Source organism: Notamacropus eugenii, chromosome 2 (assembly GCF_028372415.1).
Source record: "Notamacropus eugenii isolate mMacEug1 chromosome 2, mMacEug1.pri_v2, whole genome shotgun sequence".
Lineage (NCBI taxonomy): Eukaryota > Metazoa > Chordata > Mammalia > Diprotodontia > Macropodidae > Notamacropus > Notamacropus eugenii.
The window spans coordinates 442194396-442205629 of NC_092873.1; the positions used below are offsets into that span (position 1 = coordinate 442194396).

Here is an 11234-nt window from a genome sequence, read left to right on the forward strand (position 1 = left end):
GACTTCCAGGGATTATGTCTCTATCTTTGATAGCTTTTGTATTTTTTTTTTTATTGATTCTCTGTAGCCATTTCCACCAGATGAATTTAAAGAAAAAAAATCCACCAAGGTATTTTTTCCAACAATTTTCTTCTTGAAGATAAACAAAATTTTATTTATAATTGAAGTCCCAGAACTTGAAGATAAAGGCACAGATTCCAGGAAAGCTCATTACTTAGAAGCATTTTATATCATCAAACACAATGGCTCTTTCTTAATAGTGTTCTAGACACATACACACATACACACATACACACATACACACATACACACATACACACATACACACACACACACACATACACATACACAATTATGAGAATTGCAACTCAAGGCAATGCTTAAGTTGTTTTGCATCCCAGTGAATTAGTGACGATTGAAACCAAAATGAACAACCACAGAAACAAAAAAAAAAGGCATGGTGAGCTTCCCAAAGCCAACGAGTTCATATAAATTTGCAACTAAGCACTAGAGAAAGCTTTGTAAGTGCCAAAAAAAAATAATTCTGGGCCAGATTCAGACATGGCAATTATCAACCCAGAATAAATTTTAGGGCCATGACACAAAAATCTATGAATAACCACATGGAATAAAATGAGTGAGAAATCTGTCTCTTTGGAAAAGTCACCACTTTAAGGAGTTTGGACATTTAATGTCATCAGAAGGTCCCATGTAGACCCAAACTTGGGTTTATGCATGGATTCTATAATATTAAAGTAGCATTTGTGACTCCATTTTTCCCTTCTCCACCATTTTGTAAGGTTAAATTTCAACATCTTCTAAGCCCCTGATTTTGGTAAAGTCACAAGATGAGAAAGTCATGAGACTAACTTCTCCTTCCCAACTCAGAGAAGCCCAGATTCTCTCCATCAATAAGGAACAAGATGATTCAATCTTGACATGCTAGTTTTTGCTCCCTTGAATTATATAATAAATGTAGAAACCAAATGAAGTGTCAGTGAAGTCACTATAAGTCTGAAGAGACACTTGTCCCCCCCAAAAAAAACTGCAATTATTTCATAATTGTTTAACTCCTTCAAATTGTTAAAATATATTTACCTTTTAAGTTTCTCTCAGCTCCTATGTTTGCACTTCAAACTCTTTATTCATCTCTAATCTTTTCATTAGGAACATATTGAAAGTCTTCTATAAAAGTTTAATCCCTCTTTCTCCATAGAATTATACTCAGTTTTGCAGGGTGAGTTATTCTTGGTAGAAGCCTTTAACTTTGCCTTTTGAAATATTGTAATGGTAGCTGCTGCCAAATCTTATGTAATCTTTGCAGTAGTTCCTTAGTACTAAACTCTTTTTTTCTTCTAATTGTTTCCAGTATATCTTGTTTGATTTGGAAGCTCTTGATTTTGACTACCACATTCCTCAGTTTTCATTTTTGAGGTTATTTTAAGAAAGCTGTTGATGAGTTTTTGTTTTTTTAACTCTTCCCTCTGTTTCTAACAAATCTGAACAGTTTTCGTTTATAATTTCTTAATATGTTCTGTCCATTTTTTTCCTCTTTTTAAATTTGGTCATGCCTTTCGGAAACTCTAATTGCTCTTATATTTTCTCCCCATCTTCCCTTTTTCCCCAATCCAAGTCAGAGTTATAGCTTTGATGTTCCCTCATCCTTCAGTTAGGCATTGAGTGTCTGGTAATAGTACTAACAGACTCATCACTGGATTGTCTGCAAAGAGATTAATCTTTTTAATCACAACTACTCATTGATTATCTACTCCAGCACTTCTTAAACTGTGGGTCATGATCCCATATGGGGTTGTAAAAAGTTTGGCAACAGTAAAAGGTTTCTGAATGCATAACGAGAAAAAATTAATTAAAAATAAAACCCATAATGAATCCAAGGTGTTTCTGGCAGCGTTTGCCCATGTTGCATGGCACCACTTCACTGTAGCTTCAGTTCTGAACAGGAAGCACGCACATTTTGCACTCTGTGTGCCCTCAAGCCATGCACCACCAACACCAAGGACACTCAAAAAGGAGTCACAAGTGGAAAAAGTTTAAGAAGCCCTATTAACTAAGGTGCAGAAGTGTTGTGATGTAAAGCAGTAGAGAAATTATTCAGGCCAATGAGATTAAAGATTCCCAAAGAGCAGGTGGGCAACCCAGACTCAAACTCAAGTTCTGTCCATATACACTGTCCCCACCCAGCCTAGGGAAACTGCAGATGAGTTAATCAACATTTATTAAACACCTACTATATATCAGGTACTGTGCTAAGCACCAGGAAAACTGAACTAAAAGACGGTCCTTGCCCTTAAAGACTTTATAGTCTAATGTGGAAAGACAACACATAAAAGGAAATTGTAATGGGAGAAGGCCAATGTCTGGCATCTGGAAAGGGAACACAATAAAGTCCAGGGGAGTGTGTCTAGGTAGGAAATGAAGAGATGTCTTGTCCTCCTTTAAAAGGAGATTCTAGGAAAGGCTTCTGATCTCTACCCTCCTTGCTCTTCAATCAGAGATGACCAAAGCCTCAGGCCCCAAACCCTTGCTCAGCACCAACAACCTTTAGAAACTGTGAACATTATAACTGGCCTGCCTCTTTTAAGGTATAAACTCCCACCACTTATTTCTTTCCCTCTCGCTGTACTGTTCAATCGTTGCACACCTGGGAACAAACTACTCCATCATCTTCATCTTTTAAAACCCTACCCAGACCATGTCCCACTCCAAATCTACCTACTTTACCCATTATTCTCTCTGGAATTCCTGTTCACTTTGATCCTTTGCCCATTAAACTCTCTCCTGCTTGTGCTCATTAAGATCTGACACTAATGACGCTGAATCTCTTGCCATCCTCTCTTGTGCTATCTATACCTTTTTTTCTATCCCAAGACACTGATGCTGGTGGGAGAATTGGAATATTTGTTCCTCACTGCCACTTTCTAATTTTCCCGTTGACCCCATCATTTCTCCTCCTTTGAAGTCTGCGGTATCAACATTTTCTACGTATTCAAATTATAGTGGCTGTTGGGTAGCAGTCACCATTTTGCCTCCCCATTCCCTGGACCAGCAGGCAGTATTACACTTTAAATTCTGTATACACTTATTGATTCACATTTTGCTTTTCCCCAATAGACTATAGGCATCAGTTGGGTAGAGACTTTGGATTTTTCTTTGTATCCCTAGGACCTAGAATAGTGCTTGGCACATAGTATGGGCTGAATAAATGTTTGACATATTGAGTTAAATCACTGATCTGCTGTGAAATCAAGTAGACCATTTATATGATTTCCTCAAATCATAAAACAAGCTTCATTAATTATTATTATTGATGGCTGCATAAAGAAAATTATTTTGTCTTCAACATTACTGCTCACAAAGTACTTTTCCTTGAGGTGGGAGTTTTCTTTACTCACCACAAAACCCTTTTATAACCTACAATCCTAGAGAACTATCTAAGACTCAGAGGTTAAATGACTTTTCTATCATCACAGAGCTAGTACATATGAAGGACAAAACTGGAATCCACACTTTCCTGTCTTTAAATCCCATGTATGATATACATGCTGCCTCAAAGCATAAAATATTTTCATAAACAAGTATCAAAATCAAAGTAAATTTGCATTGAATTTGCACAATAGAAACAATCAATCAATCAATCAATCAAAAGGCACTTCTTTTGCGCCTGGTATGCACCCTGCCACTGTGCTGAATACTGAGGATACAAAGAAAAAATGAAACAGCCTCTGACCTCAAGAAGCTTACAATCTAATAGAAGAGACAATGTGCACACACAGGTATATACAAAATAATTTGGGGGAGGGCCTTCGCAGCTGGGGGGCTTCAGAAAGGCTTTATGGCAAAAGTGGCTCTTGAACTGTGTCTTTTAAAAGCAAGTGCTGCTATAGAGCCTAAGGAGGAAGGGGAAGGCCTAAATTCTTGAGGAATATAAAAATGGTTCTACTTGTGAAACTTAGATTCCTATGCTAATGAATGCAATGCTATTTTTGATACTGTTCTGTATGTTTATGTAAAATAGGAGAGAATTTTCTAGCCAATTAGTGTCTTGCAGACCCTATACTTTTTTCCAGCAAGAGCAGAGCTTGGCTAACTCGAGAAGTTAATGCAAAATTCATTGGCAGTGAATCATGCGGTTTGCCTGATTGGAGGCAACAAAGGTTTAACATGAATTGGCTTTCCTCGTTAACAGAAAAACACGTTCTGTTTGCTTTAGTAATATACTTCTGTTGGTTCTTTTAATTTGGGGGCAAATTTGGGGAATTCCAGTGCTCATATAACTGAGAGACCAAGTTCAATTAGAGCCAGCCTCTGTGTCAACACCCACAAACCTCTCTTTCAATGCACCCCAGTCTTGGATGACAGAATACTGCTGTTATCCCTGGGTTTCTCTTGAACCTAGAGTGCCAGCTCCACAGAGATTTTTGGGTGGTCTCAACTAGATTCAGATCACCAAAATGGTGCCATTTGCTCTCCTCTTGGCATACTTAATGTCTGAGTGTCTCCAAGCACTTAAAATCATAAAATGTTAGTTGACAAAGGGAATTTTGAGATCATCCCTAGTCCAAATGTTCTTTTACAGATGAGGAAATTAAGGCTATGATTTAAGTGGCACATCCAAGTCTTCTGAACCCCAACCTAGTAATTTTTCCAGTGCGCCATATCGATTTCTTATGGTTGTAATGTGTCACATGAAGATCAGTTAAATAAACTGAGGAAGTGCCTCCCAAAGCTCTATCTTAGGCCCTCTTCCCCATCTCCTTCTATTTTACTTAGTGATCTAATCAACTCTCATGTATTCAAATACTATGCCTACATAGATGATTCAATATCTGGCAAATAGTAGGCACTTAATATTTGTTGACTGACTGATTGACTTATTCCAAGAACTATATAGCCAGTCCTAATTTCTCTCCTGAATTTCACTTCTACATCAACCTTTGGATATCTCAAATTGATTGTACAAAGTCATTTCAAATGCAACATATCCCAAACAGAACTAATTATCTCCACACACACACCTTAAACTCTATCTACTTCTCAATTTTTCTATTACTCTCTAGAGCATCACCATTCTCCCTGTCAACTATAAACAAAACCTCAGTGTTATCTTCAAACTTTCATTCACACGCATCCCACATATCCAATTGACTGCCAAGTTCTATCCTTTCTGTCTTCATAATATTTCTCATATATTTCCCCCTCATGTCCACTCATACAACTATCACCCTAATATTGGCACCCATCATTTTCCACTGTGATTATTGAAATAGGCTTCTATAGATCTACCTCTTTCTAACCCATTATCCACTCAAATGCTAAAGCGATTTTTGTATCACACAAGTCCAATCATTTTAATACCAACATACAATAAATTCCAGTGACTCCCTATTATTTCCAGGATCAAATACAAAATCCTCTATCTGGCATTCCAAGCCCTTAACAGCTTGGACCTTTCTTATCTCCCTTGCCTTCTTATACTTTCTCCTTTCTGGGTACACTATGATCGTACACCGGTATACTTGATAATGAGTTTAAATGACCAGAATGCTCTTATACATCACTTCAGACTTCTAGCTTCCATGGTTTCTTTCAAGACTCAGCTTAAATCCCATCTTCTGCAGCAGACTTTCCCAATATTAACACCTTCCTCAACCCTAGTGTTTTTTCTCCCAAGATTATCTTGCATTTACATTGTATCCATCTTATAGGTACATGATTATTTTCATGTTCTCTCTTCCATTACAATTTGAGCTTCTTAAGGGCATAGACTCTTTGCATGCTCAGTGCTTAGCAGAATACCTGAAAATAAATGGATGGAACTTACTAAAAGGGAGAATTCAAGAGAGAGAAACAGAATGATAGAAATAGAAAGAGGGAGGGAAAGAGAGAGAAGGAGAGAGCATGCTTGGGCTCAGTTCAAAGATTTTCACAGGAACATCTGTTTTTGCAAAAAACGTGCAAACATATTAAATGTTCAACAGAAGAATGGTTAAATAAATCTGAATACATTAATGTAATAGAATATATAGAGGCCATACAACTAACAAATATGGGGAATGTAAAGAAATTTTAAAGATATTTATAAAAGCCCCAGTTAGTAGGACTTTCTCTAACCTGAAATTGCTTGAAAATTATTTTGTATTCTTTAAATTTAATTATCTCTGCTTACATATTATTTTGGTAGAATGAATATAAGGTCTGTGAGGGCAAGGCTAAGGCAATGTCATATGGTGCAGCTTTGGAATAAGTTGATTTAAAATACCACCTCTGAGATTTACTGCCTAGAAGATGTTGAGTAAATCACTTCACTTCCTTAGGCTTCAGTTTGCTTTTGTGTAAAATGAAAGGGTAGGACCACATGACTTCTAAGTTCACTTCTATCTTTTAATCTGTGCTTCCACAATTTTTTAAATTTTGGTTTTTGTACCCCCAGCACCTAACACAATGCCTTAAACATGGTAGGTGCTTGAATTTTTATTGATTTGATTTACTTAACATAAGGAAGAAATTAACAGTAAAAGTTGTCCCACAATGCAGGGAGCTTTCTTTTTGTTTCTCTTTAACCTAGCATTTATATGGTGCTTTAAGTTTTGCAAAAAACTTTACAAATATAATCCCATCTTATCTTCAAAACAACTCTAGGAGATAGACACCATTACTGTTGAAATTTTACAGAAGAAAAAAAAAACTGAAGCCAAGAAAAGTTAACCAAGAGGTCAGCTCACTTCTTAAAAAAATGGGGCTTATTTTCAAAATACAAAGCTTACTTTATGGGGAACAGATAAGGAATAAATAAAATAAATGGGAAAGGGCCTGTGATTTTCTGTTTTGCCTTGTGTGGCATCTCTGCTTTAACCAGCATAGGGTTAAAACATGAGAGGAAGATGTGAAGTAGTGCAGTGGTTCCCAATTATAGGTTCATAACAATGGTCCAAGGAGTTTGTGTTAAAAATTCTTTAATGCTGTCTTAAATAGTAAATAATGGCTCAGCTGAGCTACAAAACGTATATTCTCCTCTGTGATAGCAAGCATATGCATGATGAAACATTATAGGTTTGTTTAATGATTGACCACTGGCATAACAATTTTAGTCCTTACAGAGTGATTACATCAAACTCTCACCAGTTCTCACTAAGACCTACATGCTCTTTCAGTTTCTCAACACGTAATCAAATTATTCTCAAATAACACTGGACCAGAAACAGATTCCCAATGGATAATCAAAGATATATGTATAGTCTTATTTGCATTCTGTATACCATGCCAGAGTAGATGCATCATTTCCTTCCATTTCCCACAATCAGACTTCATAAACTGTGTAATCATGTGATCAGGGTGTTATAGACATTTGCTTTCTTATTACATCAATATCTGGCTGTTGGAAAACCATGATCAATGGGCATGGACTTCACAAGCAATCTTGAAACCTTCAAAGACTATCACAAATGTTCTGTAGACACAAATCTTCTAGTTCCTCTAATTACAGTATTAAGACTACTTTTTTATTTAAATTTATCTTTCTTTTATGATATTATTCTTCTTTCTGGAGAGTGTTTTAATGAACTAGTTAACAGCACTGGTCAGTCATTCAGTAGAGTTTCTATAAAAATGCTGTTGGTGTGGCAGAGGTAGAAGAGAAGAAAGTCACCTCTGAAAGTGAGAGAAAGATTCTTTTCTTACAAAAAAGAATAGTTTATGTATGTTCAAAATGAAACAATAGGTGAAATTGAATTTTAAGTATATTTATTATTTAACACAGTTGCTAGTCACTAGTAGGAAACTAAACATTTTATATCATAAACTAGCTATTCATTTTTTATCTTCTCAATAGGTGTCTCAAAATTAAAAAAAAAAAAAGAATTACTTCTCAGTAAAAGAGCTTGAAAATTCTCCTGACATTTTCCATGATATATTTGTGTGAGCCAGCACTTTCACTTTACTCTTGTTTTATATCAAAACACAGAAATAGATTTGATGTGAAACCAGATTTAAGTTTGTATTTGTCTGGTGTTGAGCCAGATAGCACAAACCTTTGTTCAAATATAAAAATCCAACATCAAAACTAAGCTTACATGTGATTATTATATTATGTTAAACATCTTTCAAGTTGTAATTCAGTATGTCAAAATGTTATTTAAATACAAAATAATTTCCAAAATTTTGTTGAAAATAATGATAAAGAAATTTAATTTTATACATAAGAGTAAGCCTATGAGGTCTTACAAGATTATTTCTTTTAATTTTTATAGACCATTTGACATAAAATATTCATCATTATTTTATAAGCAGAGTTTGGTAATTTTATGTTTAGAGTTTTAGAACTATAGGTAGAAAAGATATTTTATATGTAATATATGTAATGAAAAATTATATTTAGAGCTTTTTATGGAAAATTTATCATTGTAGTTATTGTAATACTCAATGAATATATGTAAAAGAATATTATGAGTAGTAATGAGTAGTAATTAAGGTAATTTTTTTTGCTGTTGTTGAAAGGAATTTACAGAACAAAAACACTGGAAACCACTCAGTAGTTGAAAGAATGGTTATTTTGCATTCAAGACCTAGTTTCAAATACCTCTTAGTCATACAGGGTATGTGATCTTAGACAAGTCACTTGTCAGTTTCCTGGATAGTGTTCTATAACAATGAGATGCAGAGTAAGCATTGAAGTGTTCGAGGACATTACCTTATCAGGCACTGACCATTCCAATGAAATTAAATCTCTGGTTAAAAAAAAAAAAACAAATGAGATCATTTTAGGATCTGAGAAATTTATATCTGGAAGGGACTTTAGAGGTAATCTGATCCAACTCTCTCACTTTACAGATGAGGAAACTGAGGCCTACAGAGATGAAGTAACCTGTGATTATTCAGATAGCAAATGGCATAGCCAGGATATAAATTTAAGTCTTTTTATTCCCAACATTCTCTTTGCTATACCACACTGCTTCTAACTGGTTCTTGCCCTTTCTTACATAAAATTGTGGATTTGCATTATTTTTTCTCCAAAATTAACTAGAAGATAATTTTTAATTCAACACGTCTAATTATCAAAGGAAGCTATCTAAGGGAAAGAGTGCTGGATTTGAAATTAGAGGAACTGAGTTCAAATCCTGATTGCCAATTAATATTTGTATCAACTTGGACAGCTCATTAAACTTCCTTTACTCATCTGAAAAATTAAGGGTTTAGAATTAATGAACTCTAAGGGTCCTTCAAAGCACAAATCTATAATCCTACAAAAACTCATTGAAAATATCTATCAATTATGAATGATAATTACTTGATTTTTTTAAAATGCAAACTATTTTTTGGAATTTTTAAGTACTGAAAATTAACAACAATAACAAAAAAAAAAAACCTATGATTTTTGACATTATTTTGCATTTTCTTGGCTATTACAAAATCATCTAACTTACCAAAACAAAGATAAAGACCAAATACAAAAGGAAAGGTCTATGACACACTCCTGAAGCAAGAGGCAGTGTGCGAAATCTGAGTCTTTTCATTTTTGAGAAAGACAAAGTTCCTGTTTGTTAAGTTCTCCATTAATGTTGGATGACTAGAGAAGGGATTCATGTATAAGGCAGAGTTAAATTTGATTAGTGATCTCAAACTTGAATCCAGTGTTTTACTTTAATATTATAATGATTAGTAATTTGAACAATGGCCTTCCATCTCTCTCTCTTCCCAAAGACATGTCAATACATGAAAATATTCATCAGTATAAAAGGGCACAGCGTTGTAAGGGATGGGGAATCTGTGGCCTCGAGGCTACATGTGGCCCTCTAGGCTCTCAAGCATGGCTTTTTGAATTGAAGAGGCTTTTGAGTTGAAGGGCCACACTTGAGGGCCTAGAGGGCCAGCCTTGGGATGAAAGCTCCCCATCCCTAGGGCTCTTCAGGGTTTCAGCGAGTTCCACAGGCCAGTGACCAGCAGATTTCTGTCTTCTGTGCTTAAAATGGATTCAAACCTTACTTTTGCCTATTCAAATTTCTTCCCTCAGAATATGTCTCAGTTTTCTCCTCCTACCCAAGACCTTTCATGATCCCACCAGTTGTTAGGGCTTACTCCTTCCTGAAATGATTTTTCCCCACTTTTATTTAGTTTTCTCTTTATACTGTATACCACTACATCAGCCTTTAAAGTATAAGCTGTTTTAGGGGAAAGAATATTTCATTTTTGTTTTTACATGTGCTGCATCTAGAACATCTTAATAAATGTTTGTCGAGTCCAATTGAATTGAAAGTGAACTGATGATCTCAAAGGTTTCTTCCAACTCTGGAAGCATTTGCTTTTATGATTAATTTGGCTAGGCAAATAGGTAAATTCCCACTGAGTAAAGGCTGTCTAACATGAAAAGCAATCCAACAATAACACAAGAAAGTATACATGCCCTCAATACAGAAGACAATTTAGGTGGAAGTCAAAGGGAAAAAATAAATCCTGAAGTACTAATATTTCTTTGGCTTAATCTAGATAACCCAAACACATGTTGCAGCTAAGCTTTCCAGCTGAACTAAGGCCATCCTGCTTGGTGGGAGGTCTTCTAGTCACTATAGCTTCTTCTGAAGAGTGGTTTCAGCTTTCTTATATGGTTATATATGGCAGCACTCCATAACAAGGACAGTCACTAACAGGGCAACAGGGAGACAACATTAGAAAGATGGCTGGATTTGGAGTCAGTTGATATGGGTTCAGTTGCTAGCCTAGATTCTTCCTTCTGTTTCATTATCTGTTAAATGGGGTGGGTAGGTAGGTGGGTATTTGGATAAAGGCCTCTGAGATACTTGCCAGTTCTAAACCTTTGATCCTGCAAATTTAGCACAGGATTTAGTATCACTGCTTTACCAGTTTCTTAAGGGCAGTCACCTACCCTAGGAGCCATTTACTTACCTCTCTTTCTGTACAGCATGTTCTCCCACTCCCACCTTCAAGAAAGGCAGCCCACCAACACTGTCCTTATCCTATGTCCCTTGTGAGTCTTTTCCCAAAACTCAGGCTGCTTGGCCAGCTTAAGTCACATGACTAACTGCTCACTTCTGTTTGTGATGTCTCTCAGCCAAAAGGAAAACCATTAGGTGTCAGATTGCAGACAAAAAGCATCCAGGCAGCTGTCTACTACAGGACAATTTCTTGCCAAAGAACCTTAAATAAACTTTGGGGGGAAAATTGCTCAAAATGATTCTTTTCTGTTTGCATTCTATTTAGCC

General features: G+C 35.8%; 1 long non-coding RNA gene across 1 annotated transcript in view; it reads right to left on the reverse strand.

The window, feature by feature from the left end:
- Positions 1-11029, reverse strand: part of LOC140524155 (uncharacterized) — a 68355-nt gene extending 57326 nt beyond the window's left edge. Inside the window, exon 1 of the long non-coding RNA XR_011973584.1 lies at positions 10918-11029. This is a non-coding gene — a long non-coding RNA (uncharacterized lncRNA). The remainder of the gene's footprint in view (positions 1-10917) is intronic.
- Between the last annotated feature and the right edge of the window lie 205 nt (positions 11030-11234).